The following is a 15451-nucleotide window of genomic DNA, read 5'->3' as shown; positions in this document are numbered from 1 at the left end:
TGTCTTTGTTTTGTCTTTTTTGTTTTTGTTTGTTTTTCTTTTTATATATGTTGAGAAGTAAGGTTTTTAAGTCTGACATTATTTGATTTCTATAGAAGGTACCAAAGTATGTATGTGTTATCTATGTATTTATTTGCATGTTTGAAATAAAATTATATATATAGACAGAACTTTGTATACTTGGCAAGACTAAAATGTAAAATGACTCTGGCAGAGTACGAATGTCTGAACCACCCACCTGAAAACATTAACCTCCCTTGGGAGGGAGTTCCATAATCAAGAGGATGCCACTAAAAGGGCCTTGTCCTGTGTCCCTTAGTCCTGGAACACAGAGCAGGAGCTTTGAAGAGGACTGCAACTGATGGACAGGTTCCTGCAAGAGGAGGCAGTCCTTCAACTATCCTGGTCCCAAGCCTTTCAGTTCATCCTCTTTCTATACAGGCCTTTAACTTGTTCGACTCTTTCAGCTAGTCCTCTCCTCCTCTTCTCCCTGCTCTGAGTCCCAGACAGTTCTGTGCTAAGGCACAGAAACACCAGTACATTTTGATTTTGAGAACTGGGAACTGGAAGAGAAAGAGAGGAAGCAGCCTTGAGAATGGGGTGGTGGTGCTCCATCTTAACAGAAGCTGAGAGATGATGTGCCTGTATTGGGTTGTCCCATTTAACAGGGACAGCTCCCTACTTTTCATTTTGTACACGACTTCAATATGGTTGTGGAAGGAGGTATAAAAATGTTAGGAATGAACTAACGAATGATTTTGTCTCTCCCTGCCTCCCCCATCCTTAGTAATTCATTGTCCCCATTTTGCTTCTGAGGATGCTTTGTGAAAATGTTGCTAGCAGACATTGATGGACATGCAGTTCTTCAAGGTTACCAACCCCATACATAGAAATATATGAAGATGGAGAAACATTGCCTTGCTAAGAAATGCACAGGCTCCCATTTCACATATTAGTGAAATGCATTCAGATGTTTGGCTTTTATACCCTGGCTTTTATAACCACACAAAAGAGCGGTGGACTCATAATCTGGGGAACCGGGTTCACTTCCCCGCTCCTCCACATGCAGCTGCTGGGTGACCTTGGGCCAGTCACACTTCTTTGAAGTCTCTCAGCCCAACTTACCTCACAGAGTTTTTGTTGTGGGGGAGGAAGGGAAAGGAGATTGTTAGCCGCTTTGAGACTCCTTCGGGTAGTGATAAAGCGGGATATCAAATCCAAACTCTTCTTCTAAATGAATACAGCATACAGAATGTTTTTATTTATTGCTGCATGCTATGTGCAGAACTGCTATAGTTTTAATAACTGTATGTGATTTCATTGGCTTTATTGTATGAAATGCTGTTGTGATTGGGGTTATTGTAGTCTTTCCTTACTTTTATTGTTATTTTTATGGTTATGAAGTTTTGTGGCTTTAAATGAGTTCTTGGTTTCCAGTTTGAATTTATGTGCTGGAAGTCACCTTAAGAGGGGGGCTTCCGAAAGGTGGCTTCTAAATATTTGTAAATAAAGACATAAACTAAATAACCCTTAAGTCTAGTCTAATGGGGCTGGGGGAAAGTGCTGGGGCACTGGTCCTGGGAAGTGTAGTTCACGAAGGGTGCTGAGAGTTGTTGGAACACCCCCTACTCCCCTCACAGAATTACAGTTCTCTGAATTCCCTGGGAAGGGGAATAGATTGTTATACCTCTCTGAGAATTGTAGCTCTGTGAAGGGAATAGGATTCTCCTAACAACTCTAAGCATCCTACACGTCCCAGAATACTTTGGGGGAAGCCATGATTGTTGAAGCTGTATACAGTGGTATGTCGGGTTACATACGCTTCAGGTTACAGACGCTTCAGTTACAGACTCCACTAACCCAGAAATAGTACCTCGGGTTAAGAACTTTGCTTCAGGATGAGAACAGAAATCGTGCTCCAGCAGCATGGCAGCAGTGGGAGGCCCCATTAGCTAAAGAGGTGCTTCAGGTTAAGAACAGTTTCAGGTTAAGAACGGATCTTTGGAATGAATTAAGTACGTAACCAGAGGTAGCACTGTATTGTGTCTTGAATGTAGGAAATGGAAGTCAGCATTGCACTAATATGATTCTTCTGTCAGTACAATCATTTCTGCCTGTCAGGACAATCTCCCCTCTTCTGACCCCATATGCTGTTCTGGCCATTCTCCTGAGCTTCCAGAGCAGCTTTGGGGGCAGATATACATGGGGGGTGGGAGAGAGAAAGGGGCAAAGCCCTGTTGTGCTAGCAGGAGTCCTTCTTACCAACTTCAGCTAGAGAACTGGGTTGGTTGAATCCAGCCCATGGTGTAGATATCATCTGACAAAATAAATAATAAGTCATTAGTCTGCTACATTCACCAGCATGATGTCTCCCAGGGACACTAACATTATTCTTGCTTATCTATCCCATGTGCAACAGTGACAATTGTGGCATGGCGTATGCAGGCTCACCAGAGCCATAACCAGGAGGGAAGAGATTGGGGAACAAAGCATATGCAGATTGTTAGGCAACGGAAAAGGATGAATGCCTTTGCTACTTGCAGCTTCCCAAACTAGGGAGGTCTATGTACATCTGGAATTCTACACTAGATTCCACACAGCACGATTCCCCAGGGTGGTGGAGATTAAGTATCTCACAGAATGAGCTGTTTATAGTTAACAGTGAAAAACTAGCAGCTGCATATTCCTCACCTCCTTCTGCTAAAGGATAAAGTATTTCACTGTTCTGGAATGAAAGGTGTAATCATGAGTAGAATGTCATGCATGGAAGAGGCAGAGAGATCAGCAGGTCCCATATAATGGCTAACTTTGTCCATAGTCTACCATTGTAGTATGAAATATGTTTTGGACTGGGACAAGTCCATACTTTGGAAGCAGGTGGCAGAAGAGCAAAAAAGAAAAAGAAAAAAGAATGCATGCAAGTTTTTTTTAAAAAAGTATTTTTCATTTCTTCCCTTTGCAAGAAATACTATTTAAACCAGCACAAAATAAATGTAACCCTCATATTCTTGGAATTATACAGTAAACTGCCCTGTACATTTTGGCAGCAGTTAAACGTATCCATAATCAAATTCATATGGGACCTCAAATGATCACAATGTTTGGAGAGGAGCCAGATAGTAAGTAATTTAAACATCACAGGAAATTAAATTTTAGAATTCAATTTTGCATAAAGTTTTCTGTAATGAAAATGTCAGACATAAATTATGAAGTCTGATTATATTCTCTTTTTTTAAACTTTTTAATAAAATAATAGAGGCACTTGACAGTCAAGAACAAATGCATATTTTATGTGAGTAGCATTATGTTAAAACTAGCATTCTCTGGAAATAATGGAACAGATGTTAACGCTGCTATATCAGTTATCAGGTGCTCTGTTAAACAGCTTCAAACACAAGTATTTATTAAAAAATGCTAACAGGATTGTCTCTTAGGGTTATCTAATTGTAGGTTTAAACTGTGGATACTTAATATAATTAATTATACATGTAGAACCATATAGTTGGACTATAATTTATTATGTGTGTCAGAGTAGAAATTGCACTTTATTCCATTATGAATTAATTTAATACGGGCAAGGGGAATGAATTTAGTGAAAATATCAAATGGTTCATAATACAGTTATAAATGAACACTAATTCGAATTTCCCTTCCTTTGGGGAGAAGGAAGAATTCTCTCCTCCCACACCCCTCCCACTTTTCTATATATTTGGGCTAATTTTAGGTTGCTGCTTTTTAAAAATATTCCACTGCTATCTTATATGAAAATCACTGCCAGAAGGAGAAGTCACAATGGTTTAGCTCAGAAGGTTTTTAAAAGGGAAGGAGAGATGTCTCTATTGTTCCTGTGCTTGGTGGCAGGTTTCTAGAACCATGCTCAGAGACTGCATGTCACTAAATGCCAGATGTTGGGAAACAACAGCAACAAGACAGGTTATGATAACATACGTCCCAGCATTTCCACAATGAAAAGAGGGACGTCCTATACAACGACAACAACAACTTTATTATTTATACCCCGCCCACCTGACTGAGTTGTTGCAGGCACTCTGGGCAGCTTCCAACATATATAAAAACATAATACAGTGGTACCTCAGGTTACATACGCTTCAGGTTACATACGCTTCAGGTTACAGACTCAGCTAACCCAGAAATAGTACCTTGGGTTAAGAACTTTGCTTTAGGATGAGAACAGAAATCATGCGGTGGCAGCATGGCGGCAGCAGAAGGCCCCATTAGCTAAAGTGGTACCTCAGGTTAAGAACAGTTTCAGGTTAAGAACGGACCTCCAGAACGAATTAAGTTCTTCACCCGAGGTACCACTGTAAAACATTAGAAAGCTTCCCTATACAGGGCTGCCATTAGATGTCTTCTAAAGGTTGTATACTGTAATTACTTTTCTCCTTCGCTCAGGGGTCACACAACTCCATGCCCTCCAACATTTCTCCAATGGAAATTGGGACGTCCTAAGGAAAAGCAGGAAGTTCTGACGTCAAATCAGAAACTGAGATAGCTTCTGTAAATCCGCGACTGTCCCTGGAAAATAGGGACACTTGGAGGGTCTGTAATAAGCTTCATAAACGCCTTTGCTTGGCCACCGCAGGAAACAGAATGCAGGACTAGAAAGGCCTTTGCTTTGATCTAGTAGTCCCCATTCTTAAAGCAGGAATGGGACCCTCTTCAGCGTGGGTGCCATATTCCCTTCTGGGGAACCTTCTGAGGGCCACATGACAATGGTGGGCAGGGCCAGAAGCGAAGACAGGCATTTTGTACAGTACAGTGGTACCTTGGGTTACATATGCTTCAGGTTACATACGCTTCAGGTTACAGACTCTGCTAACCCAGAAATAGTACCTCGGGTTAAGAACTTTGCCTCAGGATGAGAACAGAAATTGTGCAGTTGCAGCACGGCGGCAGCGGGAGGCCCCATTAGCTAAAGTGGTGCTTCAGGTTAAGAACAGTTTCAGGTTAAGAACGGACCTCCAGAACGAATTAAGTTCTTAACCTGAGGTACCACTGTAGACTAGTTTCTACAAATACACTTCTCTTTCCTCCATCCAGATACACAAGGGGGCATCGCCAGATTTCAAGGACACTTTAGGCAAAAATATACAGGCAGGATGCAGGGCCAGTGAAGGGTGTGTCTTTACAAGAGAAGTTGTAGTCTGTGGAGAATCCTAAATTAGACAGAAAGGCTGAATTTAGCCCCCAGGACTGAAATTCCCCACCACTGCCCAAGCTTCATGTGAATAAAGGAGCCAGATGTGGAGGCAATATTGCTCCAGTTGCCTGAGATGTTCATCCAGTGCAGCCCCAATAGGCTGCGACCCTGCAGCATGGCCAGTCTTCTCACCAGCACCATGCCCTGACCTCCACATTCTGTTGATGAAACATAATATTGTGCTCCTGTGTGGTGAGCATTTTGCACTGCACTTTAATGAAAAAAGATCCCATCCTCCTGGAAGTCAGATCCTGTCCATTATTGCTTGAGAGCATTATGAGGCATGTATAGTACAACTGGATGTATCTGAATGGCATGGGCGACATCCATCAACTGAAATCAGATGCTTAGAGAAATGAGATTGCTATTTACATGGTGGCCAGAGGAATAGAGGGGACAATAAAAGCTGGTAAATGTAGACTGACCTCTTCACTTCCCCACGTTACTTTTTACTTCTTGCTTTTCTAATAGTGAATGTTAACCAGGAGGAGGAGAAGAAAAAACCCCCACCCGGTTTCTTTCTGTCATTTCCACATTTGTTTCCTCGTTATCTACACACAATTCCTGCTCCGTGTTTGTAGTCATGAGATTGTTGTCTATCACATGACGGTGTATGTTTTCATTCCACAGCGTGGGAAGTGACGGAGACAGGATGTTTTGGTATTACTGCGTTCTGTGAAGTGGGACTATTGTCCTTTGTCTCTTTCTCTTTGCTGTCTGATGACAGAATGCTCCAAGTGTATTATAAGTAAATAAAAGTAGATTAGCCAAAATGCTGTCCTATTGAGTCTGTTACATAAACCGCCAATACTCTGCAGGTTCCTAAGTGTGCTGATGCTTCTTGGTATCGGTTGCTGTGATGTTCGGGCTGGAGAAAGCTTTTGAAGCTCCCGAACGACCAACCAGGAGGGAGAGAACATGCCAGTTGGGCATGTGTCTCTACCAGGGCACATGGGAATGAAGCAAAGCAACCTGGGACTCAGCTAGATTGGTAAAGAAGAAGTGTTTTATATGTGTTGTACAGTCATACCTCGGGTTGCGAATGTGATCCATGCGGGAGGCACGTTCGCAACTTGCGCATGTGCAAGCGCCGAAACCTGGAAGTAACCCATTCCAGTACTTCTGGGTTTGGCATGGTCTACAACCTGAAAATGTGCAACCTGCAGCGTTCGCAACCCGAGGTATGGCTGTATATGCGATATAACACTGCGACACCAGATGGCGCTGTGGAGTCCCGTCTTTCCCTACCGGATTTCCCTGTATGTGTTTGCAACGCATTTAACTGCATCGCTTCTTTGACATGTCTAGATCCAGCCTTAGGTCCACATAAAACAGCTTCTCCAAAAGAGCAACATGACTGGAAGCGTGTGTAGATCCTGGCTGTGTACACATTACGGTTCAGCTTCAGTGCACTCCCATCATAGGTGTGTGAAACTGAGTACCCATGGCATTAGCCACAATCCATATCTATCTTGTAACTTCTTGAGAATACTGTTGTTTGATGCGTTTTCCCCTCACAGCAGCTTCCATCCAATCTGAAAATATAGGCTGTGTTTAAGATGAGGTGTGTACACTTCAGACAGGAGCTGCACATGCTCAGATGAAAGCTTCATTGAACTGGCGTTTGGGAGGCGCTGCAGGCACAGGGGAACAAATCAGGTAATGTGCATCTGTTGAAGACATCCCCATCCCCTCTCTGGTGTGTACAACAAGGAAAAAATGTGACTTGAAACACAGCATGGGGTGATAGCCTCACTTTAGAGGCACTGTCTAAAGAAACTAAGGAGCTGAATGGTTTGTGCATTTTTTAACTGTATCTATAGGCATCTTTCCAACTTCCAAATGCTTATTTTTTTTAACGTGGGCTCACTTTTACGTGGGCTTAAAAGCCGTATATTTTAATTGGAAGACAGGCACTGGGAGAGCAGCTGTTTTGACTCAGCTGATAAGGAAAGATTAGAAACTCATCTCCGCGGACGGAGACTCTGCAGTTGTTAACAATCTTAATATGGTTACCACACAAGCACAGACCCACAGTGCTTCAGATAAATTGTCCAGAACTCAATTGCCAAATTTAGCACCAAAATCTATGCTGGACTATTGTGAATCAGCAACCAGAGGAGCTGGAGCAAGGAAGGTGGAGGCAATTGCAAAATATTTGCGGCAAGATGTAGTTGATTTATCTTATATGGGCAGCCCTGGTTCAAGAGCCAGTGTGGTGTAGTGGTTAAGAGCGGTAGTCTCGTAATCTGGGGAACCGGGTTCGCGTCTCCGCTCCTCCACATGCAGCTGCTGGGTGACCTTGGGCCAGTCACACTTCTTTGAAGTCTCTCAGCCCCACTCACCTCACAGAGTGTTTGTTGTGGGGAAGGAAGGGGAAGGAGAAAGTTAGCCGCTTTGAGACTCCTGAAGGGGAGTGAAAGGCCGGATATCAAATCCAAACAACAATTCTTCTTCTTCTTCTTCTTCTTCTTCTTCTTCTTCTTCTTCTTCTTCTTCTTCTTCTTCTTCTTTATATGGAGCGTGTGCAAGAAATGGGACTGGAAATGCCTTATTCCAAGTCAGAGGTTTTGCTTTAATGAAAGCTTAGTTAACTAGTCAATTGATCTGGACTTCTTAGGAGCTGATACATATGGTCCCAGGCTACCTCAGCTTCCTCCATATAATGAAACCTCAACAATGCGTAATAACAATTTTGGCATAATAGACTTGACTACAACAGAGACTGAAACTCCCCCACAGCGGCAACTTTTACATGATCAGTGTCTCTACAAAACAAGCTGCAGAGGGAATCTTTGGCAGAATTGACACATTGGAAAAGGAAGGGTGGATCTACACAGAGAAATTAAACTGTTGTAACAAAAGGGGGAAAAAACGCTATGTAAAAATTGCTTAGAATTTTTTTGCTCTCTGGCACCATCTAGTGATACATGTTTATATTGAATTCAAAAATTTTTTTTGACTAACGTAGCTGAGTCTGAAGTTTCTGGTTTTGATGCATTAATTAGTACACGGGTTGGGTTAGTGGAGACAGAAATTGTGAGTGCAGCCCTGCAGACTTTCCAGCAAAGAAACTGATGTTGATGATGGTTTGAAGGTGCATCAAGGCTAGGATAGATCTGAGCTCTCTATCAGATTCAGTAGCTAAACGGACTTCTAGGGCGGAATCATGGCTGATTTTATGTCTCTTATTGAGACTCCATTGACAGATAATTAGGTGGTGATTAATTATATATATGATTCAGTATCTAAACAATTAAATGGCATCTAACAAGATTGGAACTTGAACTCAGAGACCTACTTTTACACCAATATGAATGCTCAGGAGGAGTCGTTTTCCATTCTTGACTTAACCCCTTCCGATCCAAGGCTACTAATAGTGGATGAGTATGCTGTAAACTGACTTGCTACCTTTCAAGATCTTGGTCTGTCACCTAATCTGATTTGTTCAATCCCCAACCTGGCACATTTTGATGGCACTCTGGAGCCTACAAGCTGACACTCCACTTTCCCAGCCCCACAACACAAATAGGAGGAAAAGGCTGCAAACAATGGATTAATAAACACACTTGGAAAGGTAGTGAATGAGAGGGAAAGTTCAAATTGCAATAATGCTTCTTCTAGAAAGAAGATGTTTTGTAGGCGGTCATTCATAACTGGCCAGTGAAAAAATCCAGCAGAATAAAGAAACAGGGGCTCCCCTGGATTTAGAAAATTGTTTACATTGCAAATGCCTGCCTAATTGTGACCAGAGAGGCAGTAACAAACTAACCTTTCGGGATCCAGATGTATGGGATAAATTTTGGTCACTAATTCATATATTTGTTGACAGAGAGCTGTTATTCTGTGTCAGGGGAGCAAGGGCAGTAGTGGCACACCACAGAACACACCGAAGAGACTGTGGATGAGGCAGTGTACTGAGTGATTCCTGCCACTCTCCAAAGGAGGAATAAATGTATGACTCCCCAGTGAGAGGACTCTCTAGTGAGGGGACAGAGGTAGCAGTGTGCAGATGTAACTGGATGTCCTGTCTTCCAGGTGCAAAGATTCACAATATGGCAGAGAAGTTACAAAGTCTTACAAAGCCCACTAACCACAACCCCTTCCTGTTGATTCATGTGGGTACAGCCAGACACAGCCTTTAACATATAGGAAGGGACTAATAATAATAATAATAATAATAATAGTTATAATTATACCCCATGCATCAGGCTGGTTTTCCCCAACCACTCGGCAGCTTACAGCACATATAAAAACATAGTAAAACATAGTAAAACATCGAACATTAAAAACTAAATAAAGATTAAACTGAAGGCAGCCCTGTTTAGGGAAGCTTTTAATGTTTGATGCATTACTGTATTTTAATATTTTGTTGGAAGCCGCCCAGGGTGGCTAGGGAGGCCCGGCCAGATGGGCAGGGTATTAATAATATTAATATTAATATCAATAATTACTATTATTGTAAACTATTTACAATCTGCTATTTAAGGCTCACATCATAAGAGACTATGAGACTCTGGGCGGGTAGGAAGCTGAATGTAAGAAGCCAGTCCACGGCACTGAAGGGTCTTGGGGCACAGGTAGTTTTCCCCATCACTGCTTGTTTTCTCCTGTTCTGGAGGGTAGGACCAGAACCAATGGTTTCAAGTTACAAGGAAGGAGAGTCATAGAATCATAGAATCATAGAGTTGGAAGAGACCACAAGGGCCATTGAGTCCAACCCCCTGCCAAGCAGGAAACACCATCAGAGCACTCCTGACATATGGTTGTCAAGCCTCTGCTTAAAGACCTCCAAAGAAGGAGACTCCACCACACTCCTTGGCAGCAAATTCCACTGTCGAACAGCTCTTATTGTCAGGAAGTTCTTCTTAATGTTTAGGTGGAATCTTCTTTCTTGTAGTTTGGAGCCATTGCTCCGTGTCCGCTTCTCTGGAGCAGCAGAAAACAACCTTTCTCCCTCCTCTATGTGACATCCTTTTATATATTTGAACATGGCTATCATATCACCCCTTAACCTCCTCTTCTCCAGGCTAAACATGCCCAGCTCCCTTAGTCGTTCCTCATAAGGCATCGTTTCCAGGCCTTTGACCATTTTGGTTGCCCTCCTCTGGACACGTTCCAGTTTGTCAGTGTCCTTCTTGAACTGTGGTGCCCAGAACTGGACACAGTACTCCAGGTGAGGTCTGACCAGAGCAGAATACAGTGGCACTATTACTTCCCTTGATCTAGAGTCTGATGAAACAGAATTGGAACATCCAAACATAGAGTTGGAAGGGGCTCAAGGGTCATCTAGTCCGACCCCTTGCGATGCTAAAGCGTCCATGACAGATAGCCATCCAACACCAGGAAGAACTTCCTGACAGTAAGAGCTCTTTGACAGTGGAATAGACTCCCTCAGGAAGTTTTGGACTCTCCTTCATTGGAGGTATTAAAGCGGAGGTTGGATGACCATCTGTCCTGGACGCTTTAGCTGAGATTCCTGTATAGCAGGGGGGTGGCCTAAATGGGGTCCCTTTCCCTTTTCTATAGCAGAATGTAGTCTCTCCCCCCCCCCCTTTGGATCCTATTCAATAATGTTTCTCACTGTTCACTAGGAGAATTCCAGAGTGAGATTTGCACAAACCAAACTGGTTTCATGTCTTCACTCAAAATCTGTGAAACAGCTGCATTGGGCATCGGCAGCATAACCTTCATATAATCCACATCATCTCTAATTATATCACAACTGGGGTTCACTAGAGTGATCTACAAAAAATTCTCAACAAGTGGACTCATCTGCAGAACGTTGCCTAATAATTTAGTATTATTATTATTTATTTTTTGCCCATCTGTCTGCCCAGGAATAACTGACCCAGTACTAAGAGCCATTAGCTTACACCAGGAGTGAGGAACCTCTGCCCAACAGGCCAAATAAGACCTGGCAGGGGGTGTAATTTGGCCCGCAAGACTGTTTTCCGCTGACTATGCCCAACTGCACCTGATTTCATATGCAATGTTAGGTGAGGGGCAGATAAGGTTTGGCTTTTAAAAAAGGAAGAACCAGGAAACTTAAAGCCTGCTCATAATTGCTCCCTAGAAAGCAAGGCCTGAGATTGGCTGTGCTACGGAGTTTCCAATCAGACTTAATGTTATGTACTGAGTTGAATAGGATCCAAAAGGCAGAAGTCTGATTGGTCCTAGAACAATACGATTCAGAATGCAGGAGTCTGATTGGTCCATCAGAGCCACCCAATCCAGCTCCAGGTGGAAGGGAATCTGCAACCTGATAGGCCTACAGGAGAATCCCGGAATTAGCCATCACATGGGGCCCATTGTGTAAATAATGTATATAAGGCAGATTCTGGGGGAACTTCCATTCCTCCTCACCACTATGAGCTGAATAAAGAGCATGAAATCCACTCTCGACTCCGAGTATATTTCACTTAACCAGCTCCCATCCACACGGTATGTTTAATGCAGTATCATACCACTTTAAAGGGTCATGACTTCTCCCAAAGACTCCTGGGTAGTGTAGTTTGCTGAGAGTGATTAGAAGACTCCTATTCCCTTCACAGTGCTACAATTCCCAGAGTTCCCCGGGAACAGCGCTTGATTGTAAAGCCAGTCTGGAAACCATAGCTCTGGGAGTGGAATAGGGGTCTCCTAACCAGCTGGAGAAGGCTGCTTTAAACTGAGAAGAAGATTGTGATTGAGCATTTGAAACGATCGGAATGAGAAGCAGGGAAAATGGTTTAAAGCGGAGAGACATGGTTTTCTTTTAAAACCAAGGCTCCGGGCTTGCAGGTGGGGTTGGGGAAAATGTGCCTCTGCTCTGCGCTGTCCTGAATATCTGCTCTGGAAGGCTGCCAGCCCTGTGATCCCTTCCTGATGCCTCTCGAAATGCCAATTCAGCGTGTTGGAAGGCATTGGTAGGGGATCACAGAGCTGGCAGCTTCCCAGCTATTATCTCCAAGACAGGGCAGGCTGCGAGATGTCTTAACTTCTAACATGGAGATGTCAAGGAAGTGACATCCCTTCTTTATAGAGCTTTTTAACAAAAGGGAGATGGTGGAGGGAGAGCACTGCACACATACTAAAACGGAATCATACCTCAGACAGGCCCGAATTAACCATAATGCTTGGTAAGCGGCAGACTCCAAGCAGGGAGGCAGCTGTCCAGTGATTTTCTTCTCTTGACATGCCCTACCGTCAGAATCCTGCTGTCTATGGTGCTCGTCCCTTATGAAAATGCATCCCATCCCAACATCCACTCAAGCTGCAAATGGAAGGCCCACTCATCCCCTGTCCAGGATGCATAGCATGGGATAAGATTCATCCTCCTGAAATCAGATCCTGTCCTTTGCCGCTTGAGATCATTATAATACACATGCAAATAAAACAAACAAGCCCAGTATATTTGCAGCGACATCCACAACTTTTGTGGATATGCTGTATTACCTTAATCATCTGGGTCCCCAAGCAGCTTACAAGAAAGAAAGAAACCCACATACAATATGCAAAAGGTAAACCATACACTGGAGATTAAAACATCACAGCAGCCTTCATGGTGCCCAGGCCTCCTGGACCAGAACAGTTTTAAACAGGAGTCTGAAACTTGTCAGGGACGGTGCTTGCCCGATTCGTAGTGGGATGGAGTTCGGTAGTGTTGGGCCCGTTCCCTGAAGATATGATTCCTGATTTGACATGAGTCATGCTTCTGGTCTGTGGTGGGGACTACTACTAATGTTCCCCTAGATCATATCAGTGATCAGCCCAGGACATAGACAAATACAGCTGCTATTTACTGGGTCTGAAATATTTAGTTCAGGAATGGGCAGTGTTATATTTTTCTAGAAAAAGAGGTGCCAGAACTCACCATGAGTGTCTCCCTTGTTCTCTAATAATGGCAATAGTGCTGTTATGTACTGAGTTTAATAGGATCTACAATGCAGCAGTCTGACTTGTCCTAGACCAATAGGATTCAGAATGCAGCAGTCTGATTGGTCCTAGAACAATGCAGCAGTATGACTGGTCCTCAGGAGCCACCCAATCCAGCTCCAGGTGGAAGTGAATCCACAACCTGATTGGCCTACAGGAGAATCCCGGAATTAGCCAATCACGTGCAGCCCATTGTGTAAATAATGTATATAAAGCAGATACTTTGAGGGGACTTTCATTCCTCCTTACCACTACGAGCTGAATAAAGAGCATGAAATCCACTCTCAACTCCGAGTATATTTCAAGTGCCTACCTGAGAGGTGTTGGAACTGAGTTCTGGTGAGTTCCAGCTGAAACCTCCCCCCTGGGAATGGGGAACTTGTAGTTCTCCAGATGTTGTTGGATTCCAGCCAGCATGACCAATGGTCAGGGATGATGGGAGCCAGAGTCCATCAGCATCTGCAGGACCTCAGGCTCTCCATTCTTGGTTTAGCTGATTGAACTGATTACAAATCTTGTAATATTTGGCTTTGAGGTTTATGTTGCTCTTCTTATATGCTTTCCTGTGTGACTGGGTAATACCAGAAGTCCGGGATGATGCAAAAGGAGCTTGTGTTGCGTGCTAAGCCACTCCACGTTGGTGTGGGAAGGAGACACAGTTTGGGCTCATTCTACATGGACTGGGACATGTCAAATTGCTACAATAACGCAGGAGCAGCAGTTCACTAGCTCTCACCCCAATGAAGGAATGTAAGAACCCAAACTTTTACAATACTGGCACTCTGGAGAATGCCAACCTGGGGTTGATGGGAGTTGCAGTTCAAAATATCTGGTGGGCACCAGGTTGGGGAAGACTGCTTTAGAGACAAAGTGTGGCCTTAGTCCTACCTCTGTGTGAGAAGTCTGGCAGACAAGGGAGAAATATTTTATTGGTCAGAGATGCTGACGCCAAGTTCCCCACTCACTCACGTCCTTTAACCCAGCTACGTCCATAGACAGCTCGAACTTTCAACTTTGCCAAGGAAGGGGAAGATGGAGGGAAAGTGTGGGGTGAATGTGGAGTGGGGGACGTGAGGAAGAAAAGAATTCTCTCAGAGGAATCCAGAGCATTTCCCATAGGCTTCCTGATATAATTAAACACCAACACACAGACATTCATAACCTTTTCAGCACAATCACTAACACATTCTTGGACCAGAAAATGTTCAGGCCTCAGTTAAATATAAACACATAAATGAGCCATAGATTTCAGCTACTGAAATGGAGGTGAGAGAAAATATATATATTTATATTACACACATGCCCCTTTTCCTTCACCTCTGCCTTTATATAAGCTTTGTAACCTACAGTCAAGAGCTGCTTATGACGTAAGGAAGCTTGAGAACCCTCATAAGATGTTATAAATGTATAGGCATGTAGGAGGCATGTGGGGCCCTCTCAACTGTCCCGATTAAATTGGTACATCCCATTTTTGATGGGGCCATGCTCTCGTGTGGGTCACATGACTTGCAAGGAAGTGTAGCACCCTGCTGGAATGAAATATTCAACGCAGCAATAGAGAAATTAAAATAATAATTTATTTGTCAGACAAATAAATGATAGGCACAGTGGTATATGTTTACCAAAGCTCTGCCCCCTCCAGCCCTGATGGCCAGCACTTATATTTCCTCAGCCCAGCCCCCTTGCTCCTCCTTTGGCTGCCTCTGTCTAATCATCCTGGTTGAAATTCCTATTGGCTGTTTGCTAGAACCAATCATAAAAGATACACCCATTTCCTATTACCTTTTATGGGAGACAAAGAGCTATATTTCCTTCTATCCATAAATGACAGACAAGTAGCCATATATCTTACATTTGCCTCGACAAGGCACCTTAATTACCAGATCACCTTTTGCCCCTGTTGCCCCTGCATTCCAAAACAAATGGCTAAAACAAATGGCTCGTGGCATTAAATTCTATCTAAACAGAGATCTTGGGTTCACATTCTCACACACCATCAATGAAATAAGAATCTAACATAAGAATCTAACATTTCTTACTTTCTAAATCCTTTGCTTAATTACATTAAGCCAACAAATCTCATACATAACATAGATAGCTTTTTAGAAGAAAAGGCCTTTGCAAAGTAAAAAGGAACTCAGTAAAAAACAGCTTCAAAAGAAGCCTCTTCAGTTTACACCCCTCTTTCCCCACCAGCTGCTTTTCCCATTAGCTCTTCCCAAAATTTATTACCCTTTAACTCTCTCAGTATCTAGAGTCTGATGGGAGGCACATGGTATTATTTTCTGTTAAACAATAAATATTACTATTTAC

This window comes from Podarcis cretensis, assembly GCF_951804945.1.
Source record: "Podarcis cretensis genome assembly, chromosome: 5".
NCBI lineage: Eukaryota > Metazoa > Chordata > Lepidosauria > Squamata > Lacertidae > Podarcis > Podarcis cretensis.
The sequence above is the reverse complement of the archived record's forward strand: the minus strand, read 5'-3'. Positions refer to the sequence as shown.